Raw genomic sequence first — 10,290 nt, forward strand, 5'->3', positions numbered from 1 at the left:
CAGACCTTCTTTGGAGTATTGATCTTGGAGCTCTGCCCTCAAACATACCCTAAAGTTGATGGATTCCATTCAGAAAAGAGTCATCTACCTGATTGGAGACGCGAACATCACGTGCGACCTTGATAGCCTGGAACATCGAAGAAAAGTTGGAGATTTGTCTCTCTTCTATAGATACTTTCACTGAAGGTATTCAAGTGACTTACTTGTCACATTTGCTTCCACCAAGAGCGGTACATATCAGAAATACGCGACGGACTGTGGCTGCTCATCGTTTTGAGGTTCAACTCAGTACACCTCGAACTTCACTGTTTGAGAACTCATTCATCTGGAGAATTGCGTTTATGTGGAATAAACTTCACGAGAACGTTTTTCCAAATGGATTTAAAAAAAATATACATTTTTAGAAGACAATAATTTTTGGGAAAGAGAGGTTTTGTAAACAAAAAAAATGTGAAAATCTTTAAAAAGAAGAAAAAATCAGTTAATAGCAAAATAAACTTTCTACCAAGATGTGTATACCATGGAATAAGACACTTGCCTTGTTGCCTGTTCAGCACCAATCTGAATAACATTACGAAACTCATAAAATTATGATTTTATGTCACAAATGAGTTCAATCTACTCATGTAAAGATGACAATACGTAATGACATTCAATCGCTTATTTTAAACGGTTTCAGCCGTAGAAATCTTGTTCAAATTGAAGGGGTATATTTTTAGGGAAGAATAACTTTTGGGAGAGAAAGTTTTTGGCTCTTTACCTCTCCATCTTCGAATAAAAAAGTGTGAAAAATTTACAAAGGGAACAGAAAGCAATCATTTTCTGAATAATCTTTTTACAGAGATGTGTATATCATGCATAGAAGTTACTCTCAGACATAAACCGAAAGGAGAGGCCAACTCGAAACAACTACTTATAAATGAACATTGAGTTATACAAAAACCATTTTTTTTTCAATTCGGTTCGTACTCCAAACAATCTTTTAGGAATTGTATGAGATATCATTCACAGAATTGCTACACAATGTAGCATATGAAAGAGATCAATGTAGTATATGAAAGAGTAGTATATGGAACACCGTCATGCTCAATGGCAGGCATCGATGTCTCGGAATAAGACTCTTGCCTCATTTCCTCTTCAGCACCAAATTGGATAACATTACAAGATGTCGCGAGAGCCATGAGAACGACCCCAACTGCAGTACTTGAGATCCCACTCGGACTTCCACCATTGCACATCTACATACAAAGAGAAGCTCGATTGTTGACACACAGGCTAATGCAGGCGCAAACCTCAATCAGCCAGTCACACGGTGCAGAGTACTTGAAACTGTACAATGAACTGAAGGCAGATCCAATAGTAGGAATGCCCGTGGATAACACAGTTCCACAGTACAACTGTCAAAAAGATTTCAAAATCATCATACCAACTAGAGAGGACTGGCAAAACGGCTCACCGGTTAAAGCGGGAGAAACTTGGTATACAGACTCAACTTGGCTCAAAGATCCAAAGAGGAGTGGGAGCCGGTGGGAGCAAAGACGAGAATCGTGTTCCAGGCATAAGTAGCTGTCATCGAACACTGAGTAGAGGAAACAAACAGGCAGAATGTCACAATAAAAACCATTGCCATTTTCTCCGATGGTCAGGTGGCAATTTAGGTGCTCAGCTCATTTCAAGTGTTCTCATCACTGGTGAGAAGCTGCCTGAGCGCACTCAAGGAGCAAATTACCCAAAATAGGGTCACTCCAGCTTGGGTACCTGGACATGAGAGTCACAAGGGCAATGAGGAGGTCGATGTTCTAGCCCGTGAAGGCGCATCCAAGGCTATGATCAGACCAGAACCTTTCTGCGGAGTAGCGAAAGCATGTATAAAGACATACATAAACTCATGGATGGAAGCCGAATCAATAGATTGGTGGAATAAGCTCCCAGGAAGGTGGCAGGCGAAAGAGTTCATAAAGAAAATATCGCCCAGATTCACGGATGACCTGCTAAACTACAACCATGAGGTTGTAAGGGTAATGGTGGGTCTACTAACGGGGCATAACCGACTCAGAAAACATATGAGCAACATGGGTCAGACAGAAGAAACCCAATGCAGGTTCTATCAAGAAGACGAAGAAATCGCAGTGCATGTGCTCTGTGAATGCGAAACGATAGCAAGGCTGAGACACGCAAGATGCGGGGAAGAGAAACCAGAGGCTGCCAGCTATATGAAGGGGTCAGTGATAAGGCTATGGACTCTCAAAGAGATCAAGCTAGACAGTGAGCTCTAACATCCAAGGAGCATCACAATAGATCTGAAAAGGTCGCAGTGAATCAGCCGAGGGAGTAGCTCCCCGACAATCTAATCTAAATAGAAAAAATATGGAAAACTTTCAAAGGAAGAAATAAAGCAATTAATTTCAAAACAAACTTTTTACGAAGATATGTAGATCATGTAATAAGACACTAACCTTATTGTCTCTTCAGCACCAATCTGAATAATATTGGGAAATTCATAAAATTACGATTTCAAGACACGAATGAGTTGAATGTACTCATGTCAAGATGACAGTACGTTATGACATTCATTCGCTTATTTGAAGCGATTCCAGCCATAGAAATCTTGTTCAAATTGAAGGGGTGTATTTTTAGGGGAGAATAACTTTTGGAAATGAAACTTTTTGGCTCTCTACCTCTCCATCTTCGAATACAAAAGTGTGAAAAATTCACAAAGGAAGAAAGAAAGCAATTATTTTCTGAATAAACTCTTTAGAGATGTGTATATCATGCATCTCATCTCATCTCGGACACAGACTTAAATAAAGGCTAATTCAAGACAACTACTTTTTAATGAACATTGAGTTGTACAAAAACTATTCAGTTTGTACAAACATTCGTTACGGAATTGTATCAGATATCATTCATAGGATTGCTACACAATGTAGTATATGAAAGAGATTAATTCACACATACATGGAACACTATCATGCTCAATGGCGGGCATCGATATTTCGGAATAAGACACGTGTCTCATTGTCTCTTCAGCACCAAATTGGAAAACATTACAAGATTAATCACTCAATTCATTCATAACATTATGACGTTATGTCACTAATGTGACATCGGTGACAGTGCGTAATGACATTTGTTTGCCTATTTGATTTAATCCCAGCCATAGGAATCTTGTTGTAATTGAAAGGGTATACTTTTAGGAGAGAGTAACTTTTAGGAAAGAAAAATTTTGGTTTTCTACTTCTCAATCTTTGAGCAGAAAAATGTGGAAAACTTTCAAAAAAAGAAAGAAAGCAATTAATTTCGAAATAAACGTAATACAAAGATGTGTAGTTCATGCATAGAAGTTACTTCCAGACACAAACTGTATGAAAAAGAAATCTCGAAACAACTACTTTCATATAAACATTGAATCACACGAAAGATCGAGTACTTTCGAAATAAATACTTTTATACGAACATTGAATTATACAAAAAACATGTTTTCCTACTCAGTTTTAATCCAAACATTCGTCATGGAATTGAATCAAATATAATTGACAGGATTTCTACACAATATAGTTTATGATTTTACTTACATGGAACACCATCATTCTCCATGGCGGGCATTATTGTTTCGGAATCAGACACTTACTTTATTACCTATTCAGCACCAAACTGGATAACATTACAAGATGAAGCACTCAATTCATGCATAACATCAAGAATTCATGTCGCGAATAAGTTAAATCTATTTATGTTAAGATGACAGTACGCAATGGCATTCATTCATCATTTGATTCAATTCCAGCTATAGGAACCTTGTTCAAATCATAGGGATATATTTTTAGTAGAGAATAACTTCTGGGAAAGAAAGATTCATCTTTAAACGGATGTGAAAAACTTCCAAAAGAAGAAAGAAAACAATTAATTTTGAAATAAACTTTTTCCAAAGATGTATAGATCAACTACTTTGCTCGAAGCATTTCCCATATACACTTTTTGGTATGTTTTTGAGCTCTCTCAGCGATTCAGTTTTTATCTTCTCAATCGTCCCAAAACGCCGTCGTTGCAGAGGTCTCTTCAATTTTGGGAACAGAAAAAAGTCGCAGGGGTGCAAATTTGGTTGATACGGTGACTGAGTGCATGATCACGGCTTGCTTCTCGCAAGCGACGCATTACTCCAAGATAATACTTCTTAATGACCGTACAACCACGTGGCAGGGACTCCTGATGCAATAAACCACGGTAATCGAAAAAATAACAGTTGAGCAAAACCCCTGATATTTGATCGAATTTGGCGTGCTTTTTTGGCCTTAGCTCTTCTGGTCTTTTCCATTGGAACAATTGGACTTTGGTTTCGATGTCATAATCATACACCCATTATTCTCCACCAGTGTTAAGCAAATCTGGATTGCCGTTGAAAATTTGCCGACAACCTCAGCAACTTCTCTAATAATGATTCGACAATTCTTCATAACGATTTTCTTCATTTCCTGAACATTTTTATTGTTATTGATATGCTGGGGAACTGGATGATTTCATATTGGTTCAACATTTTATTAAAAATGCTCTTATAAGTACTCGAAAATGGAGTAGAGGTTTTTTGCGTGTAATAACACATTGTATGATTCTTTCGATAGTCCTAGAGAAATATATTGGCTTGGTGATTTGGACATCAATACACCTGAAGTTCCACTCGGATTCGCTGATTGCAATCAATATCAACTACTACAAAATTATGAAAATCCCTTATGTTCTGTTGATGAAAAATATTTTTTCGCAGATTCCATAACCTAGTCCGGAAATGCATTCGAAGACACCAAATTGAAGACTCCAAGCGTTCTTTTTGATAACGAACAACCCCACAAATTTCCATTAGTATGCTCATTTCGAGTTTAATCGCTGAAATATCTCGCTTTCGACTTTAACAAATCCCCAACAACTAAATCACACCACAGCTCGAGTTTTTATGTATTTCCCACATATAATAACTTCATTAGTGTTACAAAACCTGTCATTTACATTTTGATGTAACACATGAACTGCTCATTAACCTCAACGTACGCCAGGGTTGGACTAGTTCTTTTTGAGTTGGTTCTACATTTTGGCGAATAATTAAAATATTAGGGTGGTCTTCAAATGCAATGCATAAACTTATGCTGGTATGATGAAAGCAACTCTCAAATTTGGCATGTACATTCAGTGCATTCTAGTTGAAACTTGGCTACCCAACATTGAGAATTTAACGATCATCTTTAGCGATCATCTTGTGCGATAATCAATATGACTTTCGGAAACAAAGATCAACAGGCGACCTTCTATCCCATATTACCCATATTAGGAATAACACAATCGAGAAACATGGAGAATCAAGGGCTGTAGCGCTTGATATTTGTAAGGCATTTGACAATGTCTGGCATAAGGGTTTGCTGGCCAAACTTCGATGCTATGGCTCGTTCGATCATTTTTGTGTATGGCTGTTGAGCTTCGTGAAAGAACGTTCCCTGCAAGTTGCCGTCGATGGATATCTCTCGAATACTTTTACCATCAACGTTGGTGTTCCCTAGGGATCCATATTGTCTCCAACCTTCTTTTTATTTTTTATCAACGACTTATTGGAAAAAACCAGGAAACCAATAAATTGCTTTGCCGACGACAGCACCTTTGTCTTGACATTCCATTCGAGTTCCAGGACATCGGCTACGGAGGCACATCTTTACCGGCAGCAGGAGATTGCATATCTTAATGAGGATCTAGAATTGATTTCGAATCAACCAGGTTCAATTCAATGCTACAAAAACCCAGGCATCGGTTTTCTCCAAGAGGATAAATGTCTCCGAACCAGATATAATAATGTCAAGTCACACAATTCCGCTTTCTGCTTCGATAAGTTTGTTGGGGGTTAAAATGGACACCAATATGTTTCGGCACAATCATGTCGCTGGAATTGCAAAAGCTGCTTCTCAAAAGCCTAGAACACTGTTCCGAACCAGAAAACTGTACACACCTCAGAATTTTTGATGCTTTATAAAGCTCAGATCAGACCTTCTTTGGAGTATTGTTCTTATGTATCGAGTTCTGCCCCCAAACATACCCTGAAGTTGCTGGATTCCATCCAGAAAAAAGCCATCCGTTTTATCGGGGACACGAACATAACTTGCCACCTTTGATAGTATAGAACATCGAAGAAATGTTGAAGATTTGTCTTTCTTGTATAGATATTTTCACGGGAGGTGAATGACTTGGCACATTTGATTCTACCAAGAGCGGTACATATCAGACATACGAGACGGACAACGGATACGCATGTACGTATCTACCATATACTCTAGTGTCACAGACACCAAGAAGATACAACAAGTCGACTAGAAACAAAGGAAATCCACTATCAGCAGCAGGGGTATATCGCATACTGTGCACTTGTGGGAAGGTATACATCGGAACCACCAAAAGAGCCATGGAAACAAGGCTGAAAGAGCATGAAAGAAGCTACAGACTAGGCCAAACGTACAAGTCGGCTGTGGCAAAACACACACCCAGTGAAGAAAACCACAGGAATCTTTTTGAAACCAACCAGGGATAGCATAGCCCACTGGTACAGAAGACAATAGAAATTCACAAAACACGGATAATTTCAACAGGAATGAGGAAGCTGTAAATCTCAACCGAATATGGAATCCTATTCTAAGAAGTTCAAGAATAACAAACATCATGACGGCAGGTGGAAAAGGGTCAACGAATATCATTGACAATTTACCTAATCAAGGTTCAGGAGTTGCACACGAAACTACCTGAATCAACATGAATACGCTTCACGCAGTCGTAAAACTCTGTCATCGGAGATAAACTCAAGATGTATGAGCTTTGACGAACCTACCCATTCGCGCCAGCGCAACTTCAAGAAGACACTTCCAAAAATCGACGGCTTTCAAACCCGAAGTAGAAAACTAAGAACATGAAAAATCTGCAAGAGCCACTGCTAGGTGTGTTTATGCAGTATGAACATGCCTGAGGAAGTTATTGTAGGTATAGCGAAATATATTTTGCGATTTTGTGAAGGGTTACTTGGATAGGCATTTTACTAAGTTGTCCCAAGTATCAAGAATAAGTCGTACTACCGTTTTCATATTGCTCCATCCATACGAAAAATTCCACCCCAACAAAACCAAAATGTTTCATGAACTGAACGACGATGATTTTGATAGAAGAGTTGTATTTTGTGAGATCCTCTCAGAATGCTTCAACCGTAGCCCAGCTTTGTTGTACACTATATGTTTGCCGAATGAATGTACTTTTTATCTGAGTGAGCCAGTGAATAATAAGATATTGATATTGTAGTTATTCAAATCCAAAACCTAACCTAACACATAGATAGCGCTAGTCTCATTGCATTCACCGCTTTTTCAGTAAGTTCTAACCTTCAAAAGAGGGCTATTGAAATTTCATGGTACTAATGAGTTTGTGAGTTAGAGTGACACGACTTTTGTTTTTTATTTAAACAATGGAACAAAAATAATTTTGTGTTTTAATTTTACACTGCTTCTTTATGGAAAAAATACCGTTCAAGAGAAGCAATGGCTTGAAAAGTGTTATAAGTACTCGGCAACAAATAAACGCTGGTTTGCAGAATTTGAACGTGGTCGTAGAGACACCGATGATGCAGAACGCAGTGGACGTCAAAATGAGGCAGTAACACCAGAAAACATTAAAAAAATCCACAAAAATGTTTTGAATGATCGAAACGTGAAGTTGCATGAGTTAGCTGACATTGTAAAGGTATCAAAAGAACGTATTGGCTTTATATTGCATGAGCATCCACATTAGCATGAGCATGAGAATTCTCTGTTCAAAGTGGGTGCCGCTCGAGCTCACTGTTGACCAAAAACAAGAACGTCTTGATGATTCTGAGCAGTGCCTGCCCATGTTTAAACATAACAAACCGAAATGCGTCGATATGTGACAATGGATGAAAAATGGATCTATCACTTCACCCCGAAATCAATATTATCGTCATCTGAGTGGAGAGCAACTGGTGAACCTCGTCCAAAGCGCCCGAAAGCACAACAATCGGCTGTAAAGGTTATGTCCTTAGTATTTTGGATGAGCGTGTTGTACTACTCACCGACTATCTTGAAAAGGGAAATATCAACAATGAAACGATGACAAAATTGCATGGAATGGGCTTCGAATTGCTCCCGCTTATACCATATTCGCCAGATTTGGTTCCCAGCGACTACTGGCTGTTCGCAGACATGAAAAAATGCTCATCGGTAATAAATTTCACTCGAATGAAACTGAGGCCTATTTTGAAGCAAATGATAAATGGTTCTACAACAGTGGTATTGAAATGTTAGAGCGGCGCTGGAATGACAGTGTGGCTCTTGATGGATATTACGTTGATGAATAAAGCCAATTTCCAGTCCAATTTTTAGCCCAGGTGTTAGAACGCCAAATTAACATCAAATATAAAAAATAACTGAATGTTTGTCCAGGAATTTCGAGTAGAAGACTATTGTTCTCGAAAGCAAACCTGAATGGTGAAGGATATTCCAATCTGCTCAATAATCATAATCAAAATCTGTAAACTTTCACAGCAGAAGATAACTGTATAACCTATTTTCCGGGTTTTTGGGCGTGATCTGCAAGTTTGTATACCTGACGTTTTGTCTAATACTGCTGTAGATATTATCAAAGGCGATGTGGTAACTGTCGCTTCGCTGTGCCCGAGTTGGTGCTCGAGTTGTTCCTGTTACTGCGACCGTTCCACATCGCCTCTGATAATGTCTGCCGCAGTAGTAGACGAAACGTCAGCAAGGCCGCGCCGCCCCTGTGTGCGAAGTGTGCGGCGCACACAGGCGCCAAGACAATAGAGGCACCAAGACAATAGAGGCGCCGCCATCGAAATTATTTTTGTTACACTTGTACAACAACATATTCTTTGTACTGGAGTATCGATAGGTATACTGAGATGATGCCGCTGAAGTTACGTTCGTGCCTCTGCCTGATACACCATTGTCTCCGCCAAGACAATTATCGTCATCAATACCAACCAAAGATGTCCCTGGACTCTGGCCAGAAGTTTTCAATGCTACTTTGATCCAGTATTTGATAGAAAATCCGATTAAACAAATTAAACAGTATGATTTTCCGCGTGACTCTTCGAAGAGAAAATTTTCCGAGTATTATTATGAAAGGCATTTAGGAAACGGTGAAAAGTATCACAGAGAGTGGCTGTTGTATTCAATGTCCAAAAATGCCGTTTATTGTTTCTGTTGCAAACTATTTTAAATTTATGTCCAATTAATAAATATTTTTCAATAACACTGGATTGTACATGTGACGTTTCACACGTAGAGCAAATTAGTATTATAATGAGATTTCTCTATATTAACACATAACATTGGAAATAAGGGAGCGTTTCCTAACTTTCCGTCCAATTATCGATACAACTGGCGCTGGATTAACGACATTTAAGGTAAAAAAACTAGCCGAAAATAATTTGAACATAAACAAGAATATTGGTCTTCAAAAAAAATTGCTGGATCTTAATCCCCGCGCTAGTAATAGTTTAAATTTGATAGTGAACGACGCTGCCAATCCTAATCATCATATGACTGAATTTTTTAGTATTGTGCAAGAATTATATAAATATTTTTCGTCCTCTACCAGAAGATGGGATATATTAAAAATATATGTCATAAATCTGACCTTGAAACCATTGTCTGAAATGAGATGGTCAAGCAGAATAGATGCTTTCAAACTGCTGTTTACAAATTTACCAGAAATTTATGATGTCTTATATGAAATATCAAATGGTATATCATATGATCAGAAAGCAAAATATGACGCTAAATGTCTAGCAGAAGAAATATGCTCCTTTTCATTCATTCGTTCACTAAATGTATGACATATGATATTGACAAAATTAAATAGTCTGAGCAAAATTCTGCAGTAGATATGAATATGTAACTTGCTTCAGATGCTTTAACGGAATAAAAGAAGTTTTTGATTAAAATAGAACCAACGCAAATTTTGAGGAAATTGTAAATGATGCCATGAAAATTGCCGAAAAATTAGATGTCGAGGCTGAATTTGAAACTTTCAGATCCAGACCCCTAAGACGTCGTAAGACACCAAAGAGTTTTGATTACGAACACGAAGACCATACTATAAATGATCCAAAAACTGCTTTCAAAATCAATGTATTCTTTTATATATAAATTAAATCAAGCTTTTTTCCTCCTTATACGAAAGATTCAATTTATTGAATAATCATAATGACGTGTTTAATTTTTTATTTAAACTGAGTGG

This window comes from Leptinotarsa decemlineata, unplaced genomic scaffold (assembly GCF_025532065.1).
Source record: "Leptinotarsa decemlineata unplaced genomic scaffold, Ldec_3_MD MMD2_tig00026282_RagTag_RagTag, whole genome shotgun sequence".
In the NCBI taxonomy this organism is placed as follows: domain Eukaryota; kingdom Metazoa; phylum Arthropoda; class Insecta; order Coleoptera; family Chrysomelidae; genus Leptinotarsa; species Leptinotarsa decemlineata.